Below are 24,089 nucleotides of genomic sequence, written 5' to 3' on the forward strand. Positions count from 1 at the left end.
GGTAACACACAATAGATGGATATGAAATATGAAGAGTTAAAAACTGGGGCTTCAAGTCACTTTTAACCATAGCAATGAGAGAAATGCTAAGAGTAAACAGTGACCAGTGTTCAGTTACGAGTCATGATAAGTGAGTTACACGACTGTTTGACCTGTATCACTGTAATGGGCAGGACAGCTTACTTGCGCTTGGTAAGTCGTCTCAGTGAAGCAGCACTAGATAAAAGAGCAGCGAAAGTCTGTCGTGTAACAAGGAGGCATATTACACGCAATACTGCGTCATCATATGACTGAAAAGTATGACATTAAACCTCAAGCACTCACTCACTACCTTTCTTAGTGTAGTAGGTAATTAAAAATTTCATATTTGTTGACATTCACATACATGACATGTACACAGTCTGTCTCAAACACAAGGTTCCAGGAACTGTATTTTGACACTTGTACATGTTTATACGGTCCTGATTGTAAACTCAGACTGATGTACGTCATTTGTTTAGAAATACATTCATAAAGTTGGACCATTTGGCACTGAATGACTTCATTAACTATTTTGAGTTAATGGAACATTGTGTGAATTATAAGTGACAAATTTTAGTGTAATTGTTTGTGTTAAATTCAGACATTCTTAAATCTTTAATACCAAAATATCAGTGTTTGCCAAGTACAATAGCTCTGGGAATTAAATCTGTGCAGATTTATGTCAAATGTAGGCGTATCATTTGCAATAATTTACATTTATAGTTTAACGTTCAGTTTGGAGGAACATAATACAGAGGACTTTTTTCTGTCTGTCATTCGCCCTGGATATAAAGCTTTATATCAGGGTAGAGACCCTGAGAGGACTTATTAGACCCTGTAACCCAATAGCTCCACTGTGTTGATGCACTCTGTATATTAGACTTGAACTTACCAGCTTGGTACACTTTGTGGCTGAGGCACCCTGTTTATTTTTGCAAGCAAACATGTAAATATACATGCAAAGAATTGATTTTTTTTGGTGCCATATATTTCCTAGTAGATGAATGCTTATGTTCTTTAACAGAGGAGTGGAGCTGTAGGCAGAACGTGGTTTGGCACAAAGTTGTAAAGCTGCCATTTCTCAAGCCTCTGTTCTTTATTCTCTGCCCGGATGTAAGACATTTCCTTCATTATGCTCTGGCCTATAAAGTCACGTTACATTTTTTGATGCAAACATTATATTAAACATAAACAATAAATGATCGCTGAAACATTTCCTAGTAAGCAATATAATTTACACGCTTATAACATAACTGTGGGTAAAAAGCAGCAAAAGGAGGCTGTTATTGATTTGTGTGCTGGCCTGTTTGTGTTGATAAATGTGTCAATATGAAAAAACGATGAGCAGTCAGCAGATTTCATTATCGGACATGTGATTATCTGTGGCAAGAAAATAATTCTGATCGCTCTTCTTTCAGACTTGAGGTTTCACAGATGTGCGCATAATGAGACATGTTAGGATTTATGTGCATTTTATTTAAGCTATTACACAACAATTTAGGAAACTCCCTGCGTCCAGAGCAAAACTGCTGGGGACAGCCATGATCTGTTTATGGTAATGGTATGATATTATACTACTGTACAGTCAGAAAGGGGTCTTGGTCCGAGCCTAGATGAGGGATACAGAGTTACCCTTTGCAGTTCCACGTATCAACAGGTTAGATGAAATGTGCTTTGGGCGTTTTTCTTGTTTTTATTTGATCACACTGTCGCTGGCATGTTCGGCTACCTTAACAAACACATGTGAAGACAAACCGGGGCTGTTTGCGGCTGAGTGAGTTAGCCCTGTGTGTGCGGGTCACTTCTTCGATTGGCAGCGTTACGAGGAAGGGGACGGGGCAGGTTGGCACGCGTCCAGCCTTGTTTTCTTCAGATTTACTGTCTGCGACTGCAAAACTCTGCAAGAACTGTCTGTTGACTTCTTTTTCTTCCTTACTTCTGAACAGGTCACCTTTGGGCAGAATTTGTCCTGGAGTTGTTTCTTTAAGTCGGAGTCATTTTTATAATAGCCAAAAAGTCAAATGTACTTGAGTACACATAAAACACAATTCAGTGACAAGAAGAAGAACTGTGCTACATACATGTACATTTGACATGTTTAAGTGTGATAATCATGGATTATCTTCTAGTACAGGATTTTGAGTATCCAGCAAGGATACTATAAAATCACTTCAAATGATGCAGTGAATTGTTTCGGAAACTTTACCAGTTCTCCGAGGTAGACCAGTGGTGTACTAATCTGGATGGTAAGTACTTGTACATTGCCAAACATATTTGAATATACATGATATATTTACATGTAGAATATCTAGAAACTTGAAAGCCCTGATCCAAACCCATGCATATGTAATGAAATTTTTATAAAATACAACTCAAGTTGCTGTTTTCTGACATGTCCGAGAGTTGTTATTTCAGTCTTATGAAGGACAGCATGAAAACTAAAGATCTTTATTGGTAAACTGTCATATATTTGTTCAGTTTTCTTGTTAGTTTTAATACAGCTTGATTAGTTTGGATGATCAAGAGAAGAGTTTAGAAGCCCAAAAAATTTCCGAAACTGAAATGGCTGTAGATATGACCCTGATGTAGTACATATGTATATGTAATCTACCAGTCATTCTGATATCCCCACATGTGTACAGTGTGTGTACAGTGTGTGTACAGTGTATGCATGTACACATGTGCGTGTGATGTTATTCGTATGTGTACATTTACATGTACCTTGCTTTTCATTTTGATACCTTCATTGTGATGATATTTGCATTTTTCCAGGGCTCTGACTAGTTTCCTTCTGTCCAAAATGCAGGCCATCGTTGTGTAAGAGCCTTGTAAATTGTTACTGAAATGTGAACTGTATGTTGATGTACTGCATGCCGTAAAAATCTCAAAACAGGGCTGGTAAGTACATGTACATGTGGTTCTAACATGGTGAACTTTAATTTTAGTACCCATGTTGGCATATTTATTTTATTTAATTGCTACTTTACACCTTACTCAAGAATATTTGACTTATACGACGGCAGACAGCATTATGGTGGATGGAAACCGGGCAGAACCTGGGGAAAAACCCTTTGACCATCCTTAGGCAGACCTTCCTACGTACAGCCGGAAAGGAAGCCAGCATGAACTGGACTTGAACACACTCCGACCGCATTGGTGGCCATGTTGCCTTATTGGATAGATATGATCTTATGATGAGGAAATGTTTCCGCAGGGCTATGGTTGTATTTTGAGCTGACAGCTGTAGTACCACACTTATCAATGTGCATACATAAATGTGTATAAATGAGGAGTGTTAAGATTTGAGATTAGATCCATGTTGTTGACCGTTATTGTCCAGTTTTAAAAGTCTTGTGTTCTCTGCTTGGCTTGCAATGAGTTCTCTCTACATGTACTTTGTCAGAATGAAACACCTTCTGCTTGTGCTGTAGTGGAGTTCTTATCTGTTATTAGAACAGAACACCTACCATGCCTACGTGCATACATTGACTAGACTTTGAAATCAAGCTTTCTCATTTACATTTTTACATTATTTCTCATATAATTATCTGGTGTTAATTTCATCAGGATATGGTGTTTTAAGGACAGCAACCAAGGAAGGCTAAAGCCCTTGCTTCCAGGACGTAGTTTCAAGTTTGCAATTTTTGAAAATGGCTTAATGATATTATTACAATGTGATCTGTAAGTTCCTTTCCTGTTGAAGTGATGAATTTGATTTTGTTCCTGTTGTTTATATGATTTTGACACTAATTGACTTATAGGATATTGACAGTATAATCAGTCTTGTCTATATTGACATAAATATTATTGAATTGATTGGTTGAGAATGTAATTTTGGTATTTGCCCACATCGATGATGAAGAGAGGATGATCAGAGTTGTTTTCGTGTCAAATTATAACCAGACTTGCTTCTGTGCACCAAGAGTCCAGGAATGATTACATTATTCATATCAGATGTAGAACTGTTCATCTGCGTATTTATGTATAACCTGCGCAGGGAAAACAGCCTAAATGTCTAGGTGGTGCATTCAGTATGACACATAAATGTATATCAAGCAGTGACAGTGGGGAGAGTGCCAAATCAATCTAGATCTGCTATCTTGCACCGACTAAGCCTGTTTCCTATACACACGCTGCTGACTGACTTTGGTATTTATCACCTCTCAACACCATACTATAGTATAGTATATACAATAGTAACAATTTGGTCAGCCAAAATGATAGCTCTGGATGTTCTTGCTAGTCTAGCTGAACATGCACATTTTGCATCTCCACAAAGTATAGACAGTGTTATATTAATAGTTCAGTTGAAAAGATGGCTCTGGATGTTTTTGCAAGTCTAGCAGAACAAGCACATTTTGCATCTCCACAAATTATAGACAATACATTAATAGTTCAGTTGAAAAGATGGCTCTGGATGTTTTTGCAAGTCCAGCTTAACATGCGGATCTTTGTGTCACCACACAGCATCAACAAGAGTACATATGTTAATTGCTCAGTATTAAAAAAGATGGTCTGTGGATGTTCTTGCAAGTCCAGCTGAACATTTGCATACATCATTGACAACAGAACCATATTTTAGTTGCTCAACCTGGATATTATTGCAAGTCTAGAAGTCTAGAAGAACATGTGCATCTTTGCGTCACCATATGGTATACTTCACTGTCATAGTGTGTTACATGTACTTCAGTGGCCAGAAAGACCACCCCCGATGGCTCAGTTGGTAGAGCGTCCATGTTGGGGGCGGTAGATCAAGGTCAATCCTGGGTTGGGTCACACTTAAGACCTTAACAGAGGAAGTTGTAGCTTCCTTGCTTGTCGTTCAGCATTAAGGGGATAGGGCAACAACTGGTTGACCAGTATCAGTTTAAAGACTCGGATGGTGTGGCTTACTTGCCCTCAGTAAATCGTCTCAGCACTAGATAAAATAGCGGTGGAAATCCGTCCTGCAACAAGGAGGCATGTACTCTAAGGCTCCTCCGTTGTCATATCACTGAACAGTTGCTAAGTATGAGTGAAGTGAGTGAGTGAGTGCTTAGGGTTTCACATGATACTTACAAATTACTTCTTTCAGAGTCATATAGGAGCTGGGGTTGTATAGGTGAACAGACATGTTTCTTATGGATAAGAAGTTTTTTATGGATAACATGCTGATCTCAATTCACTATTTTTCACACCTTTCAGGTAATACTTATTCTTAACATTTATCACTCTAGAAAGGTATATATATATACATAAGTTATGTTGTATGTCACATGGTTTGAGAACGGTATTAGAAGCTGTTTGAGAACGATATCAGAAGCTACACCAAAACGTTACCAGCTAATAAACACATCCATAAGAAACATGTCTGTTCACCTATACAACTCCAGCTCCTATATGACTCTGAAAGAAGTAATTTGTAAGTATCATGTGAAACCCTAAGCACTCACTCACTCACTCACTCACTCACTCAGTAGTCAGAGCGAAGGCCCTGGATGCTCTCATTGGGACAACTACACAAATATACATGTACATAAATTTACAGTTCACTGATGTGACAATACATTTACATGCATCTCCAGTGGGAGCAGCTTTGTAGTGATTATACTACATTCTCTACATTGTAGGCATGTACTTATTTGCATCTTGATTGTGGATATCTAAGTTCAAATCCTGTTGTGATGGAGTCAGTTTTACATGCTGTATACAAAACAAAGTTGTTCATGTCCATGCAAATGATGGGGGACAAACAAAAGCCCCAGTGGACAAAAATCCGCGGACAAAACCTCTGGCAGACAAAACCTTCCATGAACATAAGCCCCTCGAGTAGTATTAAGTGTACCTGTATGTGGTAAATGGCATGAGTTGTTTGCTTGTTGGGGAAAACTTGAAACATCTTCCCTGAAGATTTTCAGATTTCAATATTTGTTTGCAATCAATAGAACCCCTTCTTACCCTTTCCGTCTCCATGTATTCTAACCATTTTTCTGACGACATTGGAAAGAGCCATATATCTCTCATTGGTATACAGAATACTCAACCTACATTCTAGGCTTATCTGAAAACTAAAGAAGTCTACAAGTAAGGTAAACAATTGCAGTATAGCAGCTTGTGATAGACCTTTTTCCTGTAAGAACACAAATCATATATATATATATATATATATATATATATATATATATATTTTGTGTGTCATATTGTTCCTATCCTGGAAATACAATTTACATGTTCTAGCCTATCACCCCTAAAGAAAATGGTTGATTCCAAGTACTTGTGGCAGAGATGGTTTTTAACCTCAGAAAACAAAGGAAACAGATCACGCCTGTTTCTATGTTCCAGATTGCAGATGTTCAAAAACATGCTGCGAACATTTGGTTTTCCTGATTTCGGGGAATAATATATAAATTTTAATTTACACAGTTAATATAGAATGCTTCTGATTTAAGGTTAAGATCACTTATTCATTTTATCACATACATCCATGAAAAAAAAATACACATTAACCCATAAAAATAAATTATTTTTTATTCAAAAATGATTTTTGACACAATGTTTTTTTGTGGACTGTAATATTATTTGGTTTCAATTTCGAAATGATCAAAGTTTTTAAATACATTTGTTATAATGAACACATAAAATAAAACACATAAAATTGACTCAAAATGTATACCTTGCGGTGATACTGTGAATCGTAGTAAGCTATAACCTGTATGCCATGCTGAAATATTTTAGCCTATCAAATTTGAATATAGTGATAGGATAAATTTATATTTGCTTGACAAAAAGCATTCGATAATAATATTAGAGACATACGTGTACAACTCTTTATGAAAGGAAAGGTGTTGAACTGGAGGAAGAGACCGGGGGAATACGCTTTGAGGACAAAGTTTCAGATGGAAAACAAGGTCACATTATGTGAATTCCTGTCAACAATGTTTAACATCGTGTTTGTTAGAGTGTCGGATACGTTTTATCCGTTAAATGAGACAATAGGGCTTTTGTCTACGGGGTTTTTGTCTGCCGGGGCATTTTCCTGGATTCATAAACGATAATGATTCCCTGTTAGGATTCCCTGTAATATCGGGCTGACTAATTGTTGCGGTTTGACACATAGTTCTGTATACATTAATGTCACTTTATGATACATGCGTACCACTTAGGGTTTGTACATTGTGGTCAGTAAAAGTCTGTTACAGTTTGTTTAAACTCAAACCCTTGAGCTCCGTGGCATCTTATACTAATTTGCTATCCTTTTTATACCAGTATTACGTGTATGTTTTTTTTGTCATTACATGTACATTCTTCAAATAAGACATTTACTGCTTCTTTATCCTTTTAAAGAGGATTCCCTTTTTTTTTTTCAATTATATCACCAAAAAAAAAATGTTTCAAAGACTTGAGTGTGAAATAAATGTAGCTTTGATGTTTGTTTGATGTGCCAATTTAGCCATCACTGCTTGTACCCTGAAGCGGTTTCAAGGCCAGAGTCCTGCGCTTTTCCCTCTTTAGGAATCCTCTGGAAAACAGGCACTTTTTTGGTGCAAGATTAGAATCAATCAATGAAGAACAACAAGCATAGAAGGACTTCCTGTACAATATTCGGCAGTACATGGACTTAGGTATTCAATTTGGGGTTGGTGGGGGGGGGGGGGGTGAGGAGGAGTTGTGTTGTAGTCTTTGCTCTAATGTTCATCATCTGTGGCTTTTTGGCTCACAGACATCAATTCCACATAGCCTGGTAACTGCACTTGGCTAGCAAAACAAAACCACAAATTTTTTAATAGTTGTAGAAGTAAATATTGGAACAGTATTCGCTCTGTCAGTGCGATCTAATCTAGATTACGGTAATTCAAAATCTAATAGCTGGACTCTGATCTTTAAAATATTACCAAAAAAAGTGCCCCCTTCTTAGGCAGATGATGCATGTATATAACCTTTTCAACTTTCTAGATCTCCCTTTGGCATCAACAAAGGGTTCGTGCTCTGCAACACTTAGACTACAGCCTGATCATCATTCCACATTTTCTGCATTACTCTATTTCTATAACCATTTCTATAGGCATGAAATTGTTTACACAGATCTGATTTGCCAGCCATTTTGTCTTTATCAGGCACGTTGAAATGATGTTGAGCTGCGTTTCACAACACTTTTTTACATGCGCCTGAAAATTTGTCATATTGTCTGGACATCCTTTTTCAGCGAATTTCAACACCGTGGAGGCAAACTGAAAACTATGTAGATCTTCAGGTAAAGTATTTTGATATGAGGCATTATACCTGTCCATTTTTGCGGACAATGCGGCCCCTCGTGCATGTAGAATGTAAGAAATGTGTAAGACTCTGTCGCACTTGCGTGAATGTGCCATGTGAACGCGTTGATGTGTTGACAGAGTTCCAGGTCGCTGTGTGTCTGTTGACAGCTCTAGGATGACATGTCCAGCTGATTCAGCAAGGTGTCGAGGGGCCGAATCACCAGCAGGCAGCAGGGCATGATGGGACAGGGTTCAGTCTGCGTGCTCTCTTCCAGCGACCTGACTTGTGAACCAGGGAGCACACATGGATGGCCGTATGAGGCTAAGATCAAACGTCCGGCCTACAGGCCTTACAGGCATGGATTAGCCCAGGCCTCAAGGCTTTGCTGTGCTTTAGAACGTAAGCTGCAATGAAACTTTGCTGGATTACTTTGCAATGTAGAAATGTCAATGAAAGTGGGTTTGCTCTTCCAGCATTGGTGTTTGCTATGGGTGAGCGTCCTTAAGCTACCTAGGTAGTTGACATGCTGGACGGCGGGAGAAGCAAACCTTCGTGTCTATAGGCATATCTTCTGACACCTAGATCGGCTGTGTACTTTTCTGCTGACGTTTTGTTGTTAAGAGGATTATTCTTTTTAATATGCCACAAACAAGAATTTTACCTGTATGTTTTTTAGCTGTCAGCACGTGTAAAAGCAGTTGAAGGTGTGATATTGCTGTCATAGGGAACTGATGTAGAACCAAAAACAGCAAAGAGGAAAAGAACTGACCTTGTAACCCTGATTACCTGCAGCTTCTGGCAAATCAATATTCACTTTGACCCCAAAAAAAGAAAAAAAAAAACCTAGACATAAGGGACCTTGAAGGCTGTATAACATGTAACTGACTTTTTTTTATTTACAAGTGTATTTGTGTGTATGTCTCACATGTCTTACATACATCGTCGAGTGAGAACGTTAGAAGTCTGTATTGCCAGCTTTATCGTGAGTTAAGCTTTCCCCTTAAAAGTGATACGGAAGATATCAAAGTTTTAACGGTTTCCTTTGTACAATGTTAAATCCAGGATGTTTAATTCTTTGTTGGATGGATACCAGTGTACATATCCCGATTGAGGGTAGGTGTTGGGAGGGTGAGTGCAGTGTAAGTGTTTTGCCCTTTAAATTTTCTGAAATTGCTCTGTAAAACTTATCAAATTAAATTGGCGGATATAGTAGCTAGATGCCTTCGTAGATTTATCAAAATTGTTTAGCTTGAACGCCTAAACCGTCAGTTTCTGGCTGACACACTTATCCCCGCCATAGGTTTAAGAGAGGCGGTCTAGACATTCTCTGTGTTAACTTATTTGATCTGTGCTGTAATCTTCGAAACGAGACCTTGGCTGATGCGTGTAGGGTTTGAGCCGCATCCTTCCCCCTTATCTCTGCACGCTGCCCCCGTCACACTGCATCTCTTTGTCCGGCCTGTTTGCAGATGGCAGGACAGTGTTTTTTTTTTTTCAGAAGGGAACAGGTTGATTTTTTGCAGACATTTACCTCCAGTCCCTGGTGCTCTGTTGCATCCTGGCTCTTATCACTGAGCTTTTTGTTCTAGCTAACCTGCTTTTAGGAGATGTTTTGTTAGAGTTATGCTGTTTTATTGCTCCTGTTGCCCAGGCAGTCGTTTCTTCAAATCTTCTATCACAGGAAGTGGACTATAAACCGATGCCTGATGAAGCCGGCCATTCTGTCCAGTGAGCTCAGTGTAAGCTCGGACTTGTGGTCAGTGATATCCCGAGACACGACTGACCACCTCCCAAGATAACACCAGGAAGCCGAGGATGGGTGGACATTATTACGGTCATACAAACCATTACATTGGTGACATGGGTTACTGTCACCAAATATTGAACTTGGATTTCTGCTTTGAAATTGAAAACCTACAGTGCTATATAAATATTGGCCTCAATCGTAGAAACATATTTAATGCTATAGTAATATTCAAAACAATTTGGCTACCGCTGAGAACCAGGAAGGCTTCTTCTCTGATTATCAGTTATAAGGTGATAAGAATGTTGTTGGAATTTAATTCCGTGAATGCATTTTTGTGGTGTGTGTACATGTACATGCCTGTGTATAATGTTCGTACTGATCTGAAGTGTAGTTTCTCCATGCATTATTGACAGACACATCCAATAATCGTAACTTGTTTTTTTTTTTTTTTCGTAAGAAAGAATAGTGGAGGTTGTTGCTTTTTGGATTTATTTTTTTGCAATACAAGTACACGTGTTATGCCCTTTTTACTGTGCTTGTCAATTTTTCACATGATAACATTAATGTTTACCGAAGACTGAGTCACAAAAACAATGTGCAGGTTGACGTGTGGTGTCTTGTGCTTGGATTGACAGCAGTGAGTATTTTACATGCTGTATCAGTTCACAGCCACGAACATGAACAGCGGGTATTGTAAACTTTAATAATCTGATGGGGATTATTAGATTAGTATCATTTCCTGTGTTCTGTGTGGGTGCACTAATCGACCTTGATTGTAATCTGCCTGTCACATAAGAGCAATGGAGGTACATGTATTATGCAATGAAGTAAACCAGTGTGCACATTGCCTATGTTAGCCCATTGCGTTTTATAGCTTTGAGCAGGTCCCACCACTCTCACACCCAGCTAATAAGTTGAGAGGTCTGTCAGCAACCTGTGGATGGTCGTGGGGTTTCCCTCGGGCTGTGCCCGGTTTACACCCGCCATAATGCTGGCCTCCATCCTATAGGTGAAATATTCTCGAGCACAGCGTAAAAACACCAATCAAATAAACAAATAAATAAATAAATAAAGGTATATGTATATATATAATGTACATGTATCATACACATGTCGAACATGGTAAAGTCTAGAGTAGATACTTGATGTTAATAGAAAGTTGCTTAAACTATAAAGAAAGGTGGTTTGTAGACAGAGTTTGAGTAGGCAGTCTTAATACCCTAATTCATCAACCTTTTCAACCATCTCAGCGACGACCAATATTTTGAAACATTCAGAGAGAACTGTGGTGTGTAGAGAAATAATATTCACAGTTTTATGAGGGCTTTCATCTTAATTGACAGAAGCAAATTTTTAGGGTCATTTTCATAATAATTTTATGCATAAAATTCCACCTAAAGAAGTGCTATAGTTGTTAAAAAGATGGAAGATTTACAGTACTAGTACCTTTAATTGAATAGCACTCTTTGTTAAAGGTGTAATTCGGTTAAAGTTGACTTGATTTATTTGTTCCCAGAGGTCTCCACAGTAATACAACAACAGATACATATATGGACTGCATTGTGTACAGGAAGTTGTTACCTTGTGGACATGAGCCCCTGCCTTTAAATATTGTTGAGATGGATGCCTGTGCATGAAAGGAATAAAGCATTAGAGTTTAACACCACATTAACAGTATTTCAATCATAGCAGTACATGAGAAGGAAAACTGTTTTTATACAGTATTAATATTCACATTCCTCTGAGTGCATTTCAGGATTAAAACATACTTTTAGGTATTATTTTATAGTGGCCTTCGTCCCCCCCCCCCTTTCTGAGGTTTGGAATGGGAAAAAATGCCAGTTCAGAAGCATGTGAATTCCAGAAGGCGCGTGAATTCCAGAAATGATACGTGCTACTAAGGTTTTCTGATCAGAAATCCATCAGACTTCACAATAGTTAGGTGAACGTGTAGAGTGGTTGAATCAATCTGAAGCAAATTGTGTCCACTTAAAAAGTGTTAAACTTTTAGTGGAAATACACAAATCATACATACATGTATATGGGTAGGTCTACACGGAATGTGTACATATACAATTATGTAATTCAATAGATGCGTAATTTCACTGATCGTTCACAACAGAACACGTGGTCCTTGTATTTAATCACATCTTTACTAAATCTGCCTGTTTGCAGGATTTTATTGAAAATCAAAAGGAGGTGGTCTTTATGACAGATAATTTGCAGTAATTACACAGTAAGTGTATTTACATGTAAGTAATTGGCTGCAGAATATTACAGAGGAAAAGGAAATCAGAGACACCTTTACATTAACATACTGTAAATTGATCACACTTTTGTGCGTTCAATGAGGCGATACGTCTGTTCTTGGTTGGAACTTGATACATTACTTACTGGTAAAGGTCCTGGTATTAGTCGTTTCAATCTATCAGCTGTAATCTTGTGTCCGTGGCTTTTTGATTTTTCTTCATTTCCTTATTGTTTTCCTTAGTACATCTGATCCACTAACCATTTGTTGCATTGACTTCCTTTTCAATATGGTATGTGTCCAACAATTGGCCTTTCGTTAAACTATATTTTCGGGAGGTTTTTCCTTATTTCATGTATGTCATTGCTATAATGATATTATATCCTATCATTTTAAATGAAAATGTTCATTAAAACTTAAATTATAAAATCAAGGAGAAAGTGTCGGAAATTTACACTGTAATTCCTGCACATGCTTGGGATATGTGCCTTATTTTACATGTATCCATACTATAGAAGCAATAAACCACACAGAGCAAACAACTATGCTGTGTAATGGCAGTTACGTTTACGAAAGTTTAAAACCAGCGCATATATTTGCATTGCAGAATTCAATGTGACACTCGTGGATTTTTGTGAGAAACTTGTTTTCATTTAATGGATTAAAGACAACAAGGCAAACATTCAGTAAACAAGGTCTGTACATGTCCATAGTGGATGATTATGTATACTGTAGATATGTATGTTTATATCTGAATAGTGATCCGAACTCCGCAATCATGTGTGCACAGTTTAGGGGGAATACATAAGTAGTGCTTTGTCTGTCTTTGTCTCTACAGCTGTCGGTAGCCGCCTGAACTTTACAAGGAAGAGTTTCTGATACGTAAACGGTAATCAATATGTAAGGACTGGATTTAACTTTTAGTATTGATGTGGCACAGTGGGGAAGAAGACAGATATGAAGTTACAGTGAATATTTCCATAACAGTTCCATTAAGCCTGCTTTAAAGGCTTAACTTGCGTGACTCCTGGTGGGGTAATAGATTGATTCAAACGCTTGCTTACATCTAATTCATTGAATTAGTTTACAGTATAAAATCGTGTCGCCATTCATTCATGGAGTAAAAAAATGATAACTTCTGTTTTGTCTGTTATGTAATGGCGAAATTTGTATGTTTGTATTTGTTCAGGGCGAAACTTATTTGCCACAATTCTAGACTATAAAAGATGCAGCAATATGTAGATTACATGTGCAACTACATGTGCACTACACGTATATGCATGTGCATCAGAAAGATGGTTTTGGTATGGGGGTCATTCTGATGCTGATGATGAAATTGTACATTCAGGTGTGGAATAAGTTTCAAGGGTTTGCATGCGTTGATTAGCCAGACATGATTACACATCGCAGGTACATGGAGGTGTGTACTTACAGATAACACAGGTCAGGTACACCTTCAGATTTCACAGGTCAGGCCCACGTATGGATAACACAGGTCAGGGGTACACTTACAGATGGCACAGGTCTGGTACACATGTTCAGTTCTGGCTCGCCTGAGGATGTCACAGGTCAGATACATCTGAGGATAGCACAGGTCAAATACACCTGAGGATAGTACAGGTCACATACACCTGAGGATAGCACGGGTCACATACAACTGAGGATAGCACTGGTTAAATACAGCTGAGGCTAGCACAGTTCACATACACCTGAGGATAGCACAGGTCACATACACCTGAGGATAGCACAGGTCAGATACACTTACTAGCGTCGGACATGATGTAAATGCATGGATAGTACACCTCAAGTGCACATACATATAGCAGGTGCCCAGTACACGCACGGATAGCACATGTATGTCAGGCACACATATGGATAGCACAGGTGAGGTACATCTACAGATAATACATGCACGGATAGCACATGCATGTCAGACAAACATGGATAGCACAGGTGAGGTATGTGTACAGATAATACATGCACAGATAGCACAGGTATGTCAGGCACACATATGGATAGCACAGGTGAGGTACATGTAGATATAATACAGGCACGGATTACATCTGTAGTTACATGTACAGATAATACTTGCACGGATTACATCAGTAGTTACATGTACAGATAATACAGGCACGGATTGCATCAGTAGTTACATGTACAGATAATACAGGCACGGATTACATCAGTAGTTACATGTACAGATAATACTTGCACGGATTACATCAGTAGTTACATGTACAGATAATACAGGCACGGATTACATCAGTAGTTACATGTGCAGATAATACAGGCACAGATTACATCAGTAGTTACATGTACAGATAATACAGGCACAGTTTACATCAGTAGTTACATGTACAGATAATACAGGCACGGATTACATCTGTAGTTACATGTAGATATAATACATGCACAGATTACATCTGTAGTTACATGTAGATATAATACATGCACGGATTACATCTGTAGTTACATGTACAGATAATACAGGCACGGATTACATCAGTAGTTACATGTAGATATAATACAGGCACGGATTACATCTGTAGTTACATGTACAGATAATACTTGCACGGATTACATCAGTAGTTACATGTACAGATAATACAGGCACGGATTACATCAGTAGTTACATGTGCAGATAATACAGGCACAGATTACATCAGTAGTTACATGTACAGATAATACAGGCACAGTTTACATCTGTAGTTACATGTACAGATAATACAGGCATGGATTACATCAGTAGTTACATGTACCAGTACTTACCTATATAAATACAGTACCTGTCTTCAGATCTGAAATATTTATCCTCATGTAAGTACTGTGTATACATCTTCTTGTTTTAATCTTTTTGATCTTTTCAAGCATAAAAGAAGCGATTACACATATTCCATTTGTTCTGTTATGACTTTGTATAAGCAGGAAATGAAAATCCAAGATACATCACCTGGACTTTCATGTTTTCTTTCAGCTCAAGATATGTTTAATTAAGTTTTTATGTTAATTCAGTGTACTGTAGTTAATGTTGCTGTGAGAGATACCATTGTGGCGTGATTGCCTCCTTCATGTACTTGAACAATGCATGTCAGCCTGAGTGTACAAGCTACAAGTCTTAGATAAATCACCCTGCTAGAGAAGAAGGGCTGTACACACGGTTCATATGGAACTAAGGTAACTGATTATGTGGACCCCTGGGACTATGGTAGTGTATAATTCATGTGCTATGTAGGTAGGTGGTGTGCAGTGAAGAGAAAGCCTAAGACATTCTGACTGTATACCTGAAGTGGAAGGTGTCCGTCAGAGGTGAGGGACCCCTCACTGAGAGACTCCCGTTGACACAACCTGGCTAATAAGTAAGAGGGTAACAGCTAAACTCAGAGCCACTGTGGTAGGGATCAATATTAACTGGATTTGCCTTCCCCACTTGTCTGGTTGCTGGCTAGCTTGGTCGGTCGACTGGCCAGCTCTACACCTTAAGGAGACTTTACGAGGTACTGGCTAGGAACAGATTAACCCTGACAAGTGGTTAGCTTACCACATGTTCTCAGGGTATGTCATGGCAGTGTTCGCCAGGTATTTTCACCTGTCTTAACGCCATACCTGTTCCTGAGGTTTTGTTGGAATAGGCACGTTGTTAAGGTAAACTCGGGAAGGGCTTCCCCACACTGTCGGCCCGTGTGCTCAGGTTGGATCGTAGCTGCATGTCTTCCCATCATATCATCCCCAGTTATAGCCCAGATGCTCTGTAGTCAGTTTATGCAAACAGGTATGTGCATTTGTACTATGTGTGTCAGTGGATAAAAGCTGCTAGTAAAGCTGCCATTTCTTCTGACCCTCAGGTATGTAGGGGGCTTGACACTTCTTGTTTTTTACCTTAAGCAAGTAAACCTTTATATGACTGTGACTTGAACTGCCGTACTTTACCCTGGCAACACAGTGTTTCGAGTGACAGTGATCTTTGTTTGTTTTCATGGTTTTGACCTACATGTAGACCTATTAAAAGAACCTTGGAAATTGCTGAGAGTGATACACATATTTTGCTGTTTTTTCTCTCTCTTTAAAAAAACTGTACATTGGATGTATATCTCTATACTGTATTTGACTTAAAATTCTCCAAAACAGAGCATTTCCAGGGGCAAATTACTGGTAAAGATCATAAAATATTACTAGTGGAATTGTAGCTGAAATTTTCACCATATGACATGTAATTCCACTTTCCAACATGCCTTAAGACATCTTTCTAAGGCCAGTAGAACTCTCAGAGTCCAGGAAATGAGTAATTTAGTCATAGATAAAACATCGATAACAAAACAGTGAAGGGCATCAGTGCATGATCACAGTGCGAATGCCCAACAACCTTTTCTTTTTCTCCCCTTTTTGGTTTTTTTCCCCATGGTTGTTATCAGTCAATTCTCAATCATGTGTACATTATACTGTATACTGTAGGCTAGGACAAGGCTAAAATTTTCTTGTGGTTGCCTACAAAAAACAAAAACAAAAAAAAAAGAACACTGAGTCAGTTCCTATGTGTTTTTTTATGTCTGGTATCAGGAGGCTAAAGTCAGTGTTAGAACGACTATTCTAAAATCAGACTCTGTACTAGATTCAAATGCGATGACAGGCAAGCACAACTTTGTGGAGATTGCCAGTGATTGGTATCTTTGTATCAAATTTACCGTCTCACTATTAACGCTCTAATATTCAGAAGTTGCGGTTGTGTATGTGGATTTATGCTATATTTAAAGAATGAGTTAAATTTAGAGTTGTACATGTACATCCATTGGATTCCCTAGGCGGGAAGGTTTGACAGCAATTAACCTGGGGATGGTTGTGAGTTTCTCCAGGGCTCTTCCAAGGGATTTCTTCCACCGTAACGCTGGCCACCGTCGTATAAAAGAAATGTTCTGACTGCAGCATAAAACACCGGTCAAATAAATAAATAAACCCATTGTATGAAGTGATGTAAGGTGGTGAATAATTTTGAATTGGACATTTTGTGCAGTTGAATATTTGCACACATCATGGATTAAACACTTGCATGGTTTTGCCGTGGATGCTTTGTGCAGTTGAATATTTGCACACATCATGGATTGAACACTTGCATGGTTTTGCCTTGGACGCTTTGTGCAGTTGAATATTTGCACACATCATGGATTGAACACTTGCGTTGTTTTGCCTTGGATGCTTTGTGCAGTTGAATATTTGCCCACATCATGGATTGAACACTTGCATGGTAACAAAGGTAGAGTGATATTTGAATTGCCTTACAAAGATCTTGTGACCAAAGTGTGAGATTTAATAAAGTGGAGACCCACATGTATTAGTCTACGAAGGCTTGTTGACAAAGGTTTTGCTGCGATTCTTCAATCTTTTCACATGCTTGCAAGGTGTTTATTCAAGTATTTTATGAAGCTACTATTATTCTGTGTTGGCTGATAAAATTATACTTTTGTGAAGCCTTGGAAGTGGCCAATCCAGGAAATGTAGTTTTGTCTCCAAAATCAAATTAAAAATGTGCATGAATTGTACTGATAGTTACTCTGTCATATGTGAAAAGGTTGAGGAATTAGGGTAATGTTCAAAAATTTTAATTCTTAATTGAGAAGGTCTCATCAGAAATACATATGGATAAAATGTAAATTTACCATTACAACATGCAAGTCTGAATTTGAGAATTTGATTAAGGGTGGAACCATCAAAGATACTGTGATTATGGTTTAAAGCTGGATAAATTGTCTAAATTTTACTGTAAACTCGGGTGACAGAGATTTGTTCAAGCTCTAGCGAACTAGACGTTAAAGTTTCGATGAAAAAATTGCTTTAACCATGCTTTGGTGATAAAAATCTGAAAGTTGATGATGGGTAGAACTACTGTTACACAAATGCCTGTTGACAATTGGGCGGTGCTGAGAATGAAGTGCGCATCTGCAGTGTTTATTTTAAGCACGTGTTGATTATGGCGTGAACATTTGGGTGTTTTGTAATTACACAGATGTAATTATACATGCATAGTTCTGTTTGTAATGGACGAATGTTAAGGAGTTACAATATGACACTGTTCATGCAACATGTTTTTCTGAATTCGAGCTATACATACTTACATAATGTATGTCATGTGACAGTGGAATTGTGAGACTAGCTGAAACGCATGACTGTACATGCAGTTTGCTAAGGTCTAGTGACGAAGTTCTTAAGAGATTTAATTTCAACCGTTGATCAATTTTACAAAGATCAGGTGACAGAAGTGTGGCGGACTGTCTGAAATGTGGAATGACGCGTGTCACTGATATTGTGACAGAGGTTGCGTGAACATGGGGCCTGTAAGCTGAATCTAAATGGTCATTTATTTAGTCACAGGATGATAATAAGTTTGATAATACTTCATACATATAATACATGGAGGTGGAGTCTTTCAATATAAAGTCCGCACATGCGTGTTGTGAATTGGGCTTTGCATATGATAACTTCACACTTCCGGATAATTTTTTGCTTTTTCATGTTCAGGTGCAATATTGTAGCTTTATGTTTCAGTGACATATTGGAGAATTGTTACACTAAAGTTTGCCATTGGAGGCTACCTAGTTTAGGTCCCACTTTGTTAATCAATTCTTTTTTCATAATTTTTGTTTTAAATATCGTTGCCATATGTTACTGTAATCTAATGACAAAGGCATTACGAAAACTTTATGAGAAATCTGATTTAGAAAGTTTTTTGTCAGAGTGGGTACAGAGCTGTCATTTTTATCAGGCACTTTATCATTTTATCCTTAATTGTCACTCGTCCCAGTTTGAGTGTCCTCAAACACACCGAAGCTTCTTACAGCCTGTGAAAAAGTGTTCCATCATTAAAGTCAAATACAAACAGTTCATTCAGCGGAGTTCTTAAATAAATATTGGGTCACGGAGAGGCAGAGAGCAGGATGTTAACACCAAAGTGATCATTATTTACACCAATCTTAATCACCAACTGTTCCCGAAATATTTGCAGATTAAATGCTGAAATGTTACTAATCCATGTGTACAGACTGCAACATCAATCAGGTCACCCTTAATTATCATGATTATAGTATTGTTTATATAAATGACTTCATCTCATCAGGCCTGCTGGTTTATGCTATTTTTAACAGCCTTCTCTAAATATTAACTGGATTTTTTTTTTGTCCACCATCCCCTCGCGCATTGTTATGCAGTTCAAATGTGCCAGATATGGCTCTGATGCGAGAGGTTGTGTAGACATAATTTGTGGTATCAGACATAACACCGCTGAAATTAGTGACAGTTACCGATAACGCTTGTGATGCAGGTATTTAAGAGGGTGCTCATTACGTTGATAAGGGAGAGGCGATAATGAGATGTAGTGGTGGGTGCGTTCAAGCATCCGCAGACCTGTTTTTAGCTAACTGATGATGCATTCAAGCAGAGTTATAAAGTAAGCTGATTAGAAATGTAGTGTGTGAGCTGTATTTTGTCAAATGTATACATAGGGGTTCAAAGTTTCTCTGCCTTCAGAGTTTTTGGTTGGAAAGCTGTTCACTTGTTGACACAACTACATGTAGTCTTACATAATCCTTTGAAAACACTTTTGGTCTGCCAGCAACCTGCAGGATGATCGTGGGTTGCCCCCCGGTTATGCCCGGTTTCCTCGCACCATAATGCTGGCCGCCATTGTATAAGTGAAATATTCTGGAGTACGGTGCAAAATACCAATTAAATAGATAAATAAAGAAAACATTTTTTTACCATCCACTGTTGTCTGATGCACAGCAGAAATACTTCAGTGTTGCATATAGGACAGTTTGTTAGTTACTTGCCAAAAGTCGGTGGTTTTCTCCAGGCAACTGTCGTAGAAGTGAAATAGCCATGAGTATGGCATTAAATATACATAGCAACAAAGCATTCACAGGAGAAGTTCGTCACTTGTACTTTAAAGATGAGAGCAATGTTAATATTTCACTCAGAAATGCATGGATACAGTCAAGTTTTCAACAGAAGATGCATGTCATCTCAGATAATCTGAAGTAAACCGTGATACATTGTATGCTGTAAAGCATAAAATACTGCTGTCTTCAAGGGTTAGATCAATATTTCACAGCTGCTCGAAGCGTCAGAGTCGGTGGTGGAGTGTTGATAAAGTGGGCTAATAAAGGAATAAGATTAAATAATATTTTTGTTATTAATATTGATGTTAAAAAGCTGACGCATGAATGAGTAGATGATTCAGATGTAGTTTACACATACTACTGCATACTGTAGTTGATACATTTGTCTGAGTGGAAACCACAACATTGTACCTTGAGCTGCAGTGATTTCCACAAATATGCAAATACATGTATAACAATTATCAAGCAAGTATGAACAAACTCTAATAAAAGTACACTTACAAAAATAGTTTAATGTAATTCATTTAAATGATAACTGGCTCACTTGTACGTATTAAATTTAAAAAAGAAAAAGAAAGAAATATGTAGATCAGTCATACATATTACATATTCTTCCACATGCAAATTAGACAGGACTTAAGATGAGTTTCCATTGTTGTAAGATTTAATCAGAACACCGCTACATACATGTATGTACATATGGTTATAATATTTTATGATAACACTGCAGTAGAATCGTAAGTTCTATAAATATTGGATGAGTTGTTTTTTACACTGTCACTGTACTTATTTTGATTGAAAATGTTTGTAAATGTATATGTGTAGAGGATGTTGTATAAAACTTAATGACCTTTAAGGTGGGGCCATGTGTACAGATTGTCACGCGCTATGTACTTATGGAATCAGAGCACAAATATTGACCAAGTTTTTGCAGAATAAACCCGGAAATATAACCCATGCCGTCCTACGTGTGAAATTACATGTATCCCCAGTACCATCAGTACTGTTGTGACATAGTGGTACCCTAATTCTTGAACATTTTTAATTCCATTTTGGAGACAAAACTACATTGGATGGATTTGCCAACTTCAGGGCTTCCCAAGAAAGTAGAGTTTTATCAGTCTCTACGCAGAATGATGTCTTCAGAATATGCTTGAATAAACACTTTGCAAACATGCGGAAAGGTTGAAGAATTACGGCATTTGTACTGAGAGTGTTGTTGTCACAGGAAATTATTACTTTTGTCTGTATATGCGTACATTTTCATACATGTATACATTGTCTTGCTTTAGTGGCCTAATGGTTAAAGCATTTACTTAAAAGTCGAGAGACTGCAGGTTCAAACCCAAGTCAGGCGACGTACTAAAAACTTCAAAAATGGTGCTTTCTGCTGCCTCGCATGGTGCTCAGAACTGAGAGGATGGAGCAATTAAACTAGATTGGTTTCCCCGGTGTCAGTATAATGTGAGTGGGTGAGGTGGCATGTCTGGTGTCTTCGGCATAATACATCAGTGGTGGCGTGGTCTGGCCCTGCCACAAGAAGAGACAGTATGTGGACACACCTAATGACTCCTTGTCATATGTTTAATTCTTAAGTACGGCATTAAATAGCATGTATACAATGTACATATGTACAATGTGTAAAAGTCAACAAACTGTTTCTTTGTACTAGTTCATCATTTTGCAGTGGCTGTTTTATAGCTGTAGCACGTACCTGACGCACCTGTAATAACTTGAAAATTGTATTAAGCCAAGATTGATTTGTAGGTTTATTTGACTTTGTAATGGAGACACCTACAGAGCTCATAAATGTACAGCTGAGTGTAGTTATGCGCCTTCATGACAAGGACAGTTTTGCAATCTCATACATATTTATTGCCCCCTGTTTTCCTTCCACTTTAACGCTGATTCATAATAAGGGATTAAGAGTGGAAGATTTATTAATGAATTAAGAGAGACCAAGGGGACACTTAACCTTTTGTTCTCTCAATAATACACTGTACCTACATGGAAGTATAAAGCTGTTAGAAGGGTTTAATATGTTGAGAATTACAATAACACTACACCATTGTTAGCTGTTTTCTATGGCTATGATATACATGTACACAGGATGCACTGTGGGGGATATATATAGTACATATATCTGTAGGTACAAGCTAACCTACAACAGGCCTTAGATATCACATATACTGTACTAACACAAATCACAGCTCTAAAAAAAAAAAAACAGACGTGCAATTTTCTAAGATGACAGAAGACGTATTCCAGTCTTCTGACGGATCAAAAAAAATATGTGGATATTAATAAGTTGTTTTCCACTTTCCCTCGCGAGGGCAAATCTGCTGCAGGTGGGGGATATAAACTATGCCAGTCTTAAAGGTCCCTGACCTGCTCGGGTGTAAAGTCCTTAGAGAAATACCTGAGGAAGGGTGTGTATTGATGTAGAGAATAGACTGGGGGAGGTGACTGTGAATACCTGAGGGCTCCCTATATAATCAGTGTGTCCACTTAAAGTGGGGGAGGAAGGGATGGGGGAGGGGGGGGGGGGTACATTAAGACAGCTTCATGCTACTTTACCCACATCTCTGATAACCTTCAGGTGTCAGAGGCAAAAAAGAAAAAAAATTCCTCCCAACAAGCAACCATAAGTACTCCCTAATTTCAGCCTAATTTTGACCTGTAGCTGGTCGCTAGAGGACACGGTTTCTAAAGTGGGTATATGTATATATGTATGTGTATATATATATATATATATATATATATATATATATATATATGTACATCATCATAATTAAACTTGTTGATAACAAACAGTTTTCATCTAGACGTCATTTTATGATTGACTTTTTTTCTTTAGCCTTTCCCTTTTTCTTGTTTTTTTTACGTTGTGAATCAGAATGTTTTCGATTATTCTCATGGATTTTTGCGATGCCTCTTCAGCTCTTGATATAAGCTGATGACACTTCATTAGACTAACCTGGCACAGTAAACATTATTGAGGTGTTTATGTGACTATGAATGACACACCAGTCTTGATGTCGTGTTCTTATCTGGATGATTTGCTGCCTGACAACAGGCATTGATCATCAGCTCTGAACAGTGCATACTGTAACTTGTCAACCTTTTAGCAGGTTTACAAGGTGTTTATTCAAGCATATTCTGAAGGCATTATTCTGTGGAGACTGATAAAATATCTTTTGTGAAGCCCGGAAATCGGCCGATCCAACCAATGTAGGTTTCTCTAAAAAAAGCAAGTGAAAAAGTTGCATAAATTGCACTGAAAGTTTCTCTTTCATGTATGTGAAAAGGTTGAGGAATTAGGGCACACATACATGCACCTATGTCTCGTTTGGAGATTTGTCTCCCAAGCTGTATGTTGATCTATGCATTGTACATGTAATATTATATTTCCATTGAGGCCTGTAAATGCAGATGGTTGTGTCCACAGCGGGTTTTCGTCATAGAGATTCTGAGTTCTTGCCATTCTGAAACAACCTGGCTTTTTCTACTGTACATCTGCCTTTTTTGTTTTTTGAAGATTTATCTCCCAAGCTGTATGTTGATCTGTGCATTGTACATGTAATATTATATTTCCATTGAGGCCTAGCTGTAAATGCAGATGGTTGTGTCCACAGCGAGTTTTCGTCATACAGATTTTGAGTTCTTGCCATTCTGAAACAACCTGGCTTTTTCTACTGTACATCTGCCTTTTTTGCGTTTTGAAGATTTATCTCCCAAGCTATGCATTGTACATGTACATATGGTAATGTACGTTTGTCATTTTTGAACTTGACCAATCACAGCATTGTTTGGACTTTGTTCGGGTGCATTTGGATGCTAACAAGGAAGTATTTTGAAATTATTTTGCAGAGAAGCCACAAAAATGTTGTTTTTTTCTTATTTTATTTCATTGGTGTTTTATGCCGTACTCAAGAAAATTTCGCTTATATGACAG

At 38.0% G+C, this 24,089-nt stretch overlaps 1 protein-coding gene across 4 annotated transcripts in view; it reads left to right on the top strand.

Moving 5' to 3' along the window:
- LOC135474006 (nucleolar protein dao-5-like) overlaps positions 1 to 24,089 on the top strand; it is a 73,022-nt gene that overhangs the window by 3,272 nt on the left and 45,661 nt on the right. The window contains exon 1 of one of the 4 annotated variants that reach the window (XM_064753984.1): positions 2,162 to 2,267. The exons of 2 other annotated variants lie outside the window; for them this stretch is intronic. The gene's annotated coding sequence lies outside the window, so the exon portion shown is untranslated. Of the gene's footprint in view, positions 1 to 2,161; positions 2,268 to 15,597; positions 15,746 to 24,089 lie in introns of those variants that run through there. One more of the 4 variants, XM_064753983.1, reaches the window with a different exon arrangement.

The sequence above is a fragment of the Liolophura sinensis genome, chromosome 8 (genome assembly GCF_032854445.1).
Source record: "Liolophura sinensis isolate JHLJ2023 chromosome 8, CUHK_Ljap_v2, whole genome shotgun sequence".
NCBI lineage: Eukaryota > Metazoa > Mollusca > Polyplacophora > Chitonida > Chitonidae > Liolophura > Liolophura sinensis.